Genomic DNA, 9862 nt, shown 5'->3' on the forward strand with positions numbered 1-9862 from the left:
TCTGCACTGTAGAACAAAGTCCCATCCACCCTTCCCTAGTTATGGCTCTGCATAACACAATCACAACTCACATACTAACCAATTATTTGTCCATGTTTTACATTCTCTGACACTATACACTCTTAAGGACTTAAAATGTCCTCTTTCTCTTAATAGTGATCAGTTATATAATCCCCTATCAGATCGTAAAGTCATTGGGAACACAGATTTTCACAGCAGATAAAATGCTAAGCCCAGAGTCAGGAAACCCTGAGTTCAAATCCAGCCTCACTACCTGTGTCACCTCGACAATTCACTTAATCTCAGTTTGCGTTAGTTTCCTCAACTGTGAAATAAGGATAATAATAGCACCTATCTGGCAGAGTTGTTGTGAGGCTCAAAGCATAGCACGGTGTCTGACACAGGTAACTATGGAAGTACTTATTCCCTATCACCTGTGTTCCCCTAGTATGCCGCACAGTTTATTTAGGACATAGTAGAAACCTAGTAAGTGCTTGACTCAAAAGAATAAGTGATCATTGTAAAAAGAAAATTCCTTAGAATAATAAATCACACTTCTGCAGAGTTTTAAGATGTAAATGAATTTTCTTATAATAGCCCTGTGAGGTAAGGAGTGCAGATATCATTCCCACCTCAGTAGAGGAGATGCACCTTCAAAACCAGTAAGTGATTTTCCCAGGATGACCCAGACTGTAAGTGTCAGAGCCCCAGTTTGGGTCTCTCCTGACTTCAGCCCAGGACCATGGAAGTCTTCTCATTTTCAATACTGCCTTGCCTTGACCACCCAGGAGAATGTTAAGAGGACAGGAAGGCAATGTTGTATGATAGAAAAATAGGTGAACAACTCTGAGATTTCGTATCACACATCTTTATCACAGTTTGTGATTAAGATGACAAAAGATGGAAACAGTCAAGGACAGAAGAACTAATGCCTCTCTATGACTAGTGGAGGAGAAAATTACTCAGCCACTCTGGAAAGCAACTTGCTTTTTAAAAGTGCCTTTGGGGCAGCTACGTGGTACAATGGTTAAAGAACTGGGCTTCAATCAAGAAGACTCATCTTTGTGAGTTCAAATCTGGCCTCAGACACTTACTAACTGAATGACCCTGGGCAAGTCACTTAACCCTGTATGCCTCTGTTTCCTCATCTGTAAAATGAGCTGGAGAAGGAAATGGTAAATTCACTGCAGTATCTTTGCTAAGAAAACCCCAGAGTTGGACACAACTTAACAACAACTACAAAACACCTATATCCTTTAATACAAATGTCCTACTGCTATGCAAAAGGTCTCATATAAACAAAAATATTCAGGGCAGGACTTTTTGTGATAGCAAAGACCTGGAAGCAAAGTAGATGACTGGGAGTGGGGAGAGTGGCTAAATAAATTGTAGTTCATGAATGTAATGGAATATCATTATGCAATAAGAAACACTAGAGATGAAGGAGAAGTTTGGGAAGACACATGAACTGATGCAGAGAAAAGTAAGTAGAACCAGTAAAATAACATACATGATAAGAATCCATCAATAAACATTTATTAAGGGACTACTAGGGTTCCAGGAACTATGCTAAGCATTGGGACATAAAAAGAGGCAAAAGACATTCCCCACCCTCAAGGAATTTACAAGCTAATAGAGGAGACAAAATGCCAACAAATATATAGGCAATGCAAGCTGTATATAGGAAGTAGGGAATAATTAAGAGAGGGAAGGCACTTCAATTAAGGGAGATTGGAGAAGGCTTCCTATAGAAGGTAGGACTTTAGATGGGACATAAAAGAAACCAGAAAGGTTGGGACAGAGGAGAAAACAGAGTATTCCACGCATGGGGGACAGCCAAAATATATTAATATAAGTGGAAAGACAATAAAGAAAAAAGAAAAAAAGATGACCCTGAGCCCAACTCTGAGGACAAGAGAATCAGATTCACAGTCTTACAGAATCATGGGATTTAGAGCTGGAATTGACCTCATTTTACATGTGAGAAAACTGAGGCTCAAAGAAGGGTAGATTATATGTCTAAAGTCACACCCAACGTAAGAAATGGGTCTTTGACTCTGCTTCTCTGACCTAGTGCAAAATTGTGAGGTTGACCATGGTTTCCTCAATGCTGAGCTTCCTTTTTCTGTACCTTTTATCTACTCTTCTGTGTCCAAGTGCCCAGTGCTTTAACAATCTCTCCCTCATTCCCTGTTCTCAAGAAAGAATCTAAGATGCCATTTTCATCTTAGTGTAAAGAAGATCACTTGTATTCTCTCTCCTGGGGGGCATTTTTATTCAATTTGCTTTTAAATCTTCTTTCCAGTGGATAATCAAAAAAAAAAAATTATCTCTATTGAAAGGAATTTCAGACCTTTCTTCTCTGAAGTTTGGGTACAGGAGTTGTCATATAGGCCTGTGTTGTATCCAATATGATTTAGGGGCATCTGCAAGTCTCCTTCCTCCCAATTTTTGGCCTGTTCAGGTACCAATAATACCTGAAATTCTATCATTATGTTAATTTCCTTGGGTTACCTTCCCAACTTTTAAAAGGCAGATACCCCTTGGAGGGATGGCATATTGGCTCTTGATACCTCCTTACAAATGAGCCTATCAGCTACTTTCTACCCTAAAGAAAGGGGCAGCTGTAGGGGCAAAGGGAAGAAAATGGAAAAGGACTCCATGTGACAAGATATAGAAATGTAAGAATGCTGAAGACAATCTAGGATCAACCCCGTCTCAATCAGACTTTTTTGCTAGTTCAAATAGGATATTTATTTAAAAGAAAATGTAACCCTAATGGATAGAATTTTGCTGTTGTGCTTAGCTTACCAAGCCTTGTACCTGATAGTTGTTTAATTGGCCCCTTGGAGTCAAAAATCAATCAATAAAGATTCATTAAGCACCTACTATGTGTCAGAGATCATGGTAGGGATACAAAGGTAAAACATAAAACAATCTCTTCTCTCAATCAGCTTACATTCCACAGGAGAGACAATATGTCCCCTTTTTAGACTTATAAATTTCTTAGATGAAAGGGCAAATAACAGAAGTGATTAGTTATAAGGGTGATTCCCATTCAGACATCATTTATCCCTTGTAAAAGGTGAGTTCCTTTCATATATGAGTGGATTGTTTTGCACCTTGTAAAGGATGTAAAACTTTGAGTAAACTTACTTGTAACTCATAAAGGATGAGAGGCTTTGAATAGTTTGTTTGCATATGAAAAGACCAGGAAAACATCTGAGGAAACCTGGAGAGAGACAATGACCTTGCCCCCTGGGCATAGACTGCTTCAGTACTTTTTCCCAGACACTCAAACTATATAAACCAACCAGAGAGCTTTAATGTTTTAAAAACTGAGGAACCTTGCACCCTAAAACTCTTTGGTAATTATTGTCAAATGGGCATTGCCTTTTTATGACTTAGTCTACAGAGATAATGCTTTGGGAAATGTGCAGGAGAGTCACCATAAGTTAGGGGGAGGTTTCCCATTGGGCAGATTAACCCTGTACCAAGAGGAATGAAAAGGAAAGGATCAGCATTTGCTCTTCTGACCTCCTCTGTGGGAAGCAATAAACCTAAAAGCTAGAGAGCACTGAGGGAACAGAGGACTGAAGCATTTAATTAAGATGTTGTACTCTGTGAGGAGCAAGTCTAGTCTTGCAGAATTGATGCTTGGTCACATGCATCCCCTACATATATGCCCTACTACAATTTTACTGTATCTGCCCACTTTCCCCATTAATACTGTGTGTATTTGTAGAAGAATGGACACTTTATGGGGGAAATATTTTGTAGTTACTGCTCTATCTCATTTCAGTAAATGCCTCTGCTTTGAGCTACATGAGTCTACCAGTCAATTCTTAAAGGGAAGCATGCCATTGAAGGCTTGTGATTTATAGTTTTGGGAGTACCCATAGGTATCCAGAGAATCAAAGGTATGAGCTGACCCCTGGGACGCAATCCAATTGTATGAATTGGGGAAATAGTCCAGAGGCAATAGGGAAGAGGATAACTGCTGGACTTGGAATCAGGAAGACTTGAGTACAAATCCAACCTCAGCAGCTTCCTACCTGTATGACCTTGGACAAGTCACTTAACCCCTTGTGTGGGATGGCTCAGATCCCTACTTAAATTAATTACTCAGAGGCCTCTCAAAGTGATGACAGAAAGTTTATTTATTGGATTCTCGAGAAGCAGGACAATCCTATACCAGTTCACCTGGAGTAGGAAAGCCGAAGACAAAGGAGAAACAGTGATATTTACAGACCCTAACGCAAGACCCACTTCCCTCCACTGACCATCATCCTCATTGGCTGAGAATATGATCTTACATTCTAGACGTGAAATCTAACCAATCCCTTTTGAAATGAAGACATTGAAGAATTAAGTTTCATCCAATCATTGAGACGCTAATGTACTACACAGTTTTATATTCTTACACGGAATTATACCACTCTAAAAATATTGTAACCTTGAGCCTCTCCATCTTACCTCACCCCTGGGAGAAGAATTACAATCTGAGAAGTCTTCACTAAACCTATTCCACTCACCCTGTTTACCTATGAATTGATGAGTCACTGGAGAAGGAAATGGCCAACTACTCCAGTATCTTTGCCAAGAAAACCTCATGGGTAGAGATTCATGGTATCAGAAAGGGTTAGACACGTCTTAATGTCAACAATGTCCCATATGTAACCTAATTTGGTGATCACCTCTCTACCTACTGTTAGCTCATTTTCCTTATTCATTTTTATTCTGGATTCTAAGGTAAGGGACATAGTTTGATGTTTCTTCATTATTTACTAAAATTATCACATCTCATTAATTGATATCCATGAACCCCACTCTTGTTGATTAAATATTATTCAACAATAATGCCTAATATTTATATAACACCTACTATATGCCAGGCATACATTATTATTATTATCTTTAACTTTTCTGTATAACTATTGATTCAAAGGCAGTTTGCATAAGACTCTTCTCATTGGTAGAGATTAACTACTGAACGCTCTATATCTGAATAAGGGTTTAAACTGGCAAGAATTTGAGAGAAAAGAGAGATCCTGGTCTTGTGGTTTCCAGCCTGGAGAGAAAGAAGTCAAAGTGTCCCAGATTCTTTCTGGGGAGAGATCTCTGAAGGATCATAAAGACTTTATGAAGAAGTCCACATGCAACCAAGGGTGAATTCCTGGGAGTGTAGCTAGCTCGGAGATAGGCACACGATTGAGGTTCACTAAGGAAATGAGATAGGTAAGAAGAAAACCAAGAGAGAAGAACCTAGGGAGAAGAAAGTATGCAGGAAGAGAGGGCTGTCAACAATGCCAAATGCAGCAGAGAGGTCAAGAAGGATTGCCTCCCATTCTGCCTCTGACACATACTAGCTGTGTGAACTTGGTCAAGTAACAACTCAGTGCTCTCAGACTACTCTCTAAGAATATAGAATATGTGATGAGCCTGCCTTAGTGAATGGAATTTCCTCGTCAGGACTTCCCTACATACATAAAGACAAATTAGTACAGCTAATCTGAAGCCTTCTTATTTCAGAAGGAGCAGAGACTTGATTTACAGAATGACCTTAGAGACCTTTAAGTCCAATTCTCTCACTTTACAGACAGGGAGACTGAGGCCTAGGGCAATAAAGCAACTTCCCTAAAAGCCTTCTGGGTTTCTTAATACGCACTTTGTAATTCTCACTTTCTCAACCCTCCCCTGACATATTTCCAACTGTTAAAAAGCATTTCCAAGAAGCAGTTAGCATGCAAATAAGGGTTCTTTAAAAGGAGTTAGTGGTTTTGCATATACTTTCAAATCTTCCCCTAAGACCTCTGCTTGCAGGTGACTGGGTGCTGCTATCAAAACCCTCCCAGCTGGCCAGCCAAATCTGCCCACTTTGGAACTCCTGCTGTGGGGCCTGCAATTAACCAGACTGGTACAAAAGCGTCTATTGTTCGTTCTCTGCCATGAAAGTGAGGCGGAGGAGGGGCATGACAATAAATTCATTAAGCCGGTGATCCTGGTCTTTTTTTTTTTTTTTAATGAAAGCCACAGACGCCATGCAACACAGAAGGGGTGAACCTGACTTGAAGGTTTAAATCCTGAGGTCCCAGCTTGGCTGTCTGAATTACTGGGTACTTTATACTGAACATGCCCTGTGGCATTGAGGGGTGACTAGGGTGTGCTACTTCCTTAAATGACTTTAGAGGGGATTTTCTGAGGGCACTGACAGGGTGTGCAGTAGATTGTCCTTCCTGAGACATTTTTAACAGGGTCAGTTGAACACACCCTAATTTATATCATACCCTTTTATCATTTTTTTCGTAAAAATCACATCTCCCAAAGGAGAAGATAATTTATTAATAAAATAATGCTACCTTATATCTATCAGATTTCTTATTTCTTTTTTCTTTTTAAGATTCAGGAGTTAGATCAACAAAGGAACCCATGTGGAATGGGACAGGGGAAAAGAAAGTTTTTAAAAATCATGAATTACCTATAACCCACCAAATTGAGGACCTTCTTGAACCTGATAGGGCATTTTTTTTTCAATTTTCTTTTTTACTTATATCATTTGTTTTTACATCAATTTTATTTCTGAATATATCCTCCCCCACTCATGGATCAATATCCCTTCTAAAAAAAATTTAAAGGAGGCTGGGAATGAAACATTTTCAGCAAAACTAATCTAACTATCATCCAAGTTTAATAGTCCTGGCCAGGCTTGGGCTGGTGGGACTTCAGCTTCCAAAGGTGGTCAGTGATGTGACTTTGTGTGAAGAATTGTTAAAGTAGCCTGACAGTACATGCAGTGCTCTACATCCATAGGTCCTCACCTCTGCCAACAAGGGAGGGAGGTGCATTTTCTCATCTCTTCTTGGGATGCGACATGTATTTTTGACAGGTGTTTTGTCTTCTGATGGCTCTCTCTGCAGCTAGCAATGAGAAAAGTCTGCCTCAGGATTGTAGCATGTGGAGGAGGAGCCTGGCACTTACCTAAGGACTAGTCACCGGTGAGGTTGTCTTCAGGCTTTGGAAATTCCTCTGCTTTTCTTCTTTGATCTGTGGTTGGTTGGTGTCAGAACAGGATGTAGGCTCGTTGCCTCTAAGTAATCGTACTTTGGGGGAGGGCAGACAATTGCGTACATTACAGAGAAGAGAGCAAGCTTTGTCTTGAAAACTCCCTAGTGAATTGGCTGGGGAGAAAAAGCTTTCTTAGGATGGGAGGAACTCGTCAGTCCAGAATAACTACCTTTGATATGTCCTAGAATTATGATGAATAAACGTGTGTGAGTTTTGTGTTTAACTTGTGAATCTAAAGCGTTTTCTTTAACTTATTTTATAGAAGTCTAGTCTTGGTTCTGAATAAGCAAACCTACAAGGAAGATTCTACCGCCTTATCCCAACTAGCTACAGATATCATCGATTTATCTTATATATTATCTACAGTGCTCATATGGTAGAGGTTGGGCGCTAAGTTCAGACCAAGCATGTGTCAGTCTGCACCTGGGAAATATTAGTAATTGGTGATCAGATGGATTTTCCCCTTTGAGTTCACTAGTCTTACCCATGATGAAAGTGATAGGAAAGTATTGAGATGAGGTAATATAGAATCACACCTCCCCCACCATGAAGAGTAAAATTTGGAGTGAAAATTTCCTTTAATTTACTTCTTCTGAATGACTTATAATAGACACTGTCTGGATTCAGTTCTAGTAAAATGCTTTTTCTATCTATGACCAGTTTTTTTTAATCAAGCCCAGAGCAAGCCTGATTCCTTTGAGAGGTATAAAACATATGACATCATGGTGTCATATCCTGTACCTCATCAACTCCATTTTGATGGCTGTTAGAAACTGGTCTTGGTCTCTGGTGCTACCAATCATCTTCACATGGTTTATGATTCTGTTAATCCCCAAGGGGTGGGTGACAAACTTGGTTCTCGTTGATCTTTTTAACATTTCATATCAATTTCTGAGGTCTGTATTTCTGAGGGGAAAAGAAAAAATTAAACTTGCATTGTTGATTACAGTGCCCTGGAAAAGGGTTTTCCCTTCCCTTTGAACTCCTGGCTTTTGAATCTTGGTTACACTCAGATTTTCCTTTGATTCTCCCCTTCAGTGAAAGAGAGAAGATATAGGACAGTGCTGGGGACACATAGTACAAGTGCCAGACCAAAGAGCACAGTGTGTATCTCCATTTGTAGTCCATGGTCCAGAACCTCAGCTTTGAGATTAGACTAACCAAGTTCACTCCATGGAAGGCTTCTTACAATTTAGTCTCTTTGATTTGTTTGTATCCACCCACCGGTATAGCCCTGTTGGACCATATAAGAAAGAAAAACTTAAAGTGAAAAAAAGACACCAAGTCAAAACAAGATAACCAAGTAGGCTGAAGCCATTGAAATCATTAAACAGAAACATTCTCATTCCTTCTGGCAAATAAATGTCCCTCATCCAGAGCTCTTCTGGAAGACTTTCTCCCACTCAATTCCCTTTCTCTTCTAGGTTCCCAGTTTAGCAAGAGAAGGCTATAGTCCATAAAACTGACAGTATTTCCCATTTCATTTCATCTCAGTTATCTGGGGCACTGGTTACTACCTCCAATGGCACCATTCAATCCCCCTTGCCTCTTCTCAGGCCTAGCAAAGTGTGGATGCCACACCTCAGAATCCATCTACTGGTCTTTTCTTGCTTCCTCCAACTGTCCAACACTATTCTCTCTCCATCTTGCCTTGAAACTCTGTCTGATGCCTTAAAACTACATGTGCTGGAGGCACACTTAACTAGATCAGAATTTGGACAGGTTAACAGTATGTAGCCAAGTTCAAGTCAGAGTTATAGGACATAGAGCTCAAAACAAACATGGGGGATTCATGCAGGGATATGCTTTCATATACATCTTTGACATGACTAGGTTGACATGTGACATAGTAGGGCATTTCACAGCAGAATGCCTACCTGATAAACTGAATTGTAATTGAGGAGCATGGTCTATTTCACAAGGGGAAAAGTTTAAATTAGTTTTAATTTCAAAGCCTTGGGAATTTTAAGGATGAGAAATCCCTAAAAGGGATTCTCTAAACCTGCAGCAGATGTGTAAGAGATGCTTTCCTTTTTGGTCTTCAGTCTTCAGAGACTCCCCAAGATTCCCCAATGAGGAGTCTAGTCTGAGTGCAGTGTTCCTGGCCCAGGGACAATGAGTCACAGAAAACGTCAGTGGATTAACAGAAAGTGAAATGCAACGAGTTCCTATTAAGCTACTGTTGGGATCTCCTGGCTTAAGGAAGAAGGGGATGGTGCTAAGAGGTGGGGAGAAGAAGGAAAGTATAGGGGTTTGGAAGCACTTAGGGCCTTTGCTTGGGAATAGGCCCTCTTGTTCTATCAGCTTAGGCTACAGGGTTACAAAAGGAATTGCAAACTAAGTCCCAGAAGGCAGAAACTCACTCCTGCTACTAAGAGAAAAACAGAATACATGCTTATTTAAAGGAATCAACTTATTTTGGATTTTCTAAGGCCTGGAAAATGAAAGCTATGAATAGAATGAATCCAAATCCTATTCCAACCCTTAGACTTTATCCCAATTTAGCTCCTCTTAGTAACAGTTCAGAAATAATCCACCAGAATCAGTACTAAGGGTAGACCAGATGGGCAATTCGTTGCCTTGTGTGTGGCACATTGGATGGGGCATGAGTCTGGCACAAGGAGGGATACTTTTTAATATTCTTTTTATAAGTGCATGTGTTTGCAATGCCAGCAAGTTCTAGTCTCCATGATTTGTAAGAAGATATTTTGGGATATGAAGTCACATGTGTCCCACAAACGCTCCAGCAGATGGCACCTGCAAGGAGCCCAATCGTCAGCCCTTGCTTAGAGGATCC

The sequence above is a fragment of the Notamacropus eugenii genome, chromosome 3, assembly GCF_028372415.1.
Source record: "Notamacropus eugenii isolate mMacEug1 chromosome 3, mMacEug1.pri_v2, whole genome shotgun sequence".
Lineage (NCBI taxonomy): Eukaryota > Metazoa > Chordata > Mammalia > Diprotodontia > Macropodidae > Notamacropus > Notamacropus eugenii.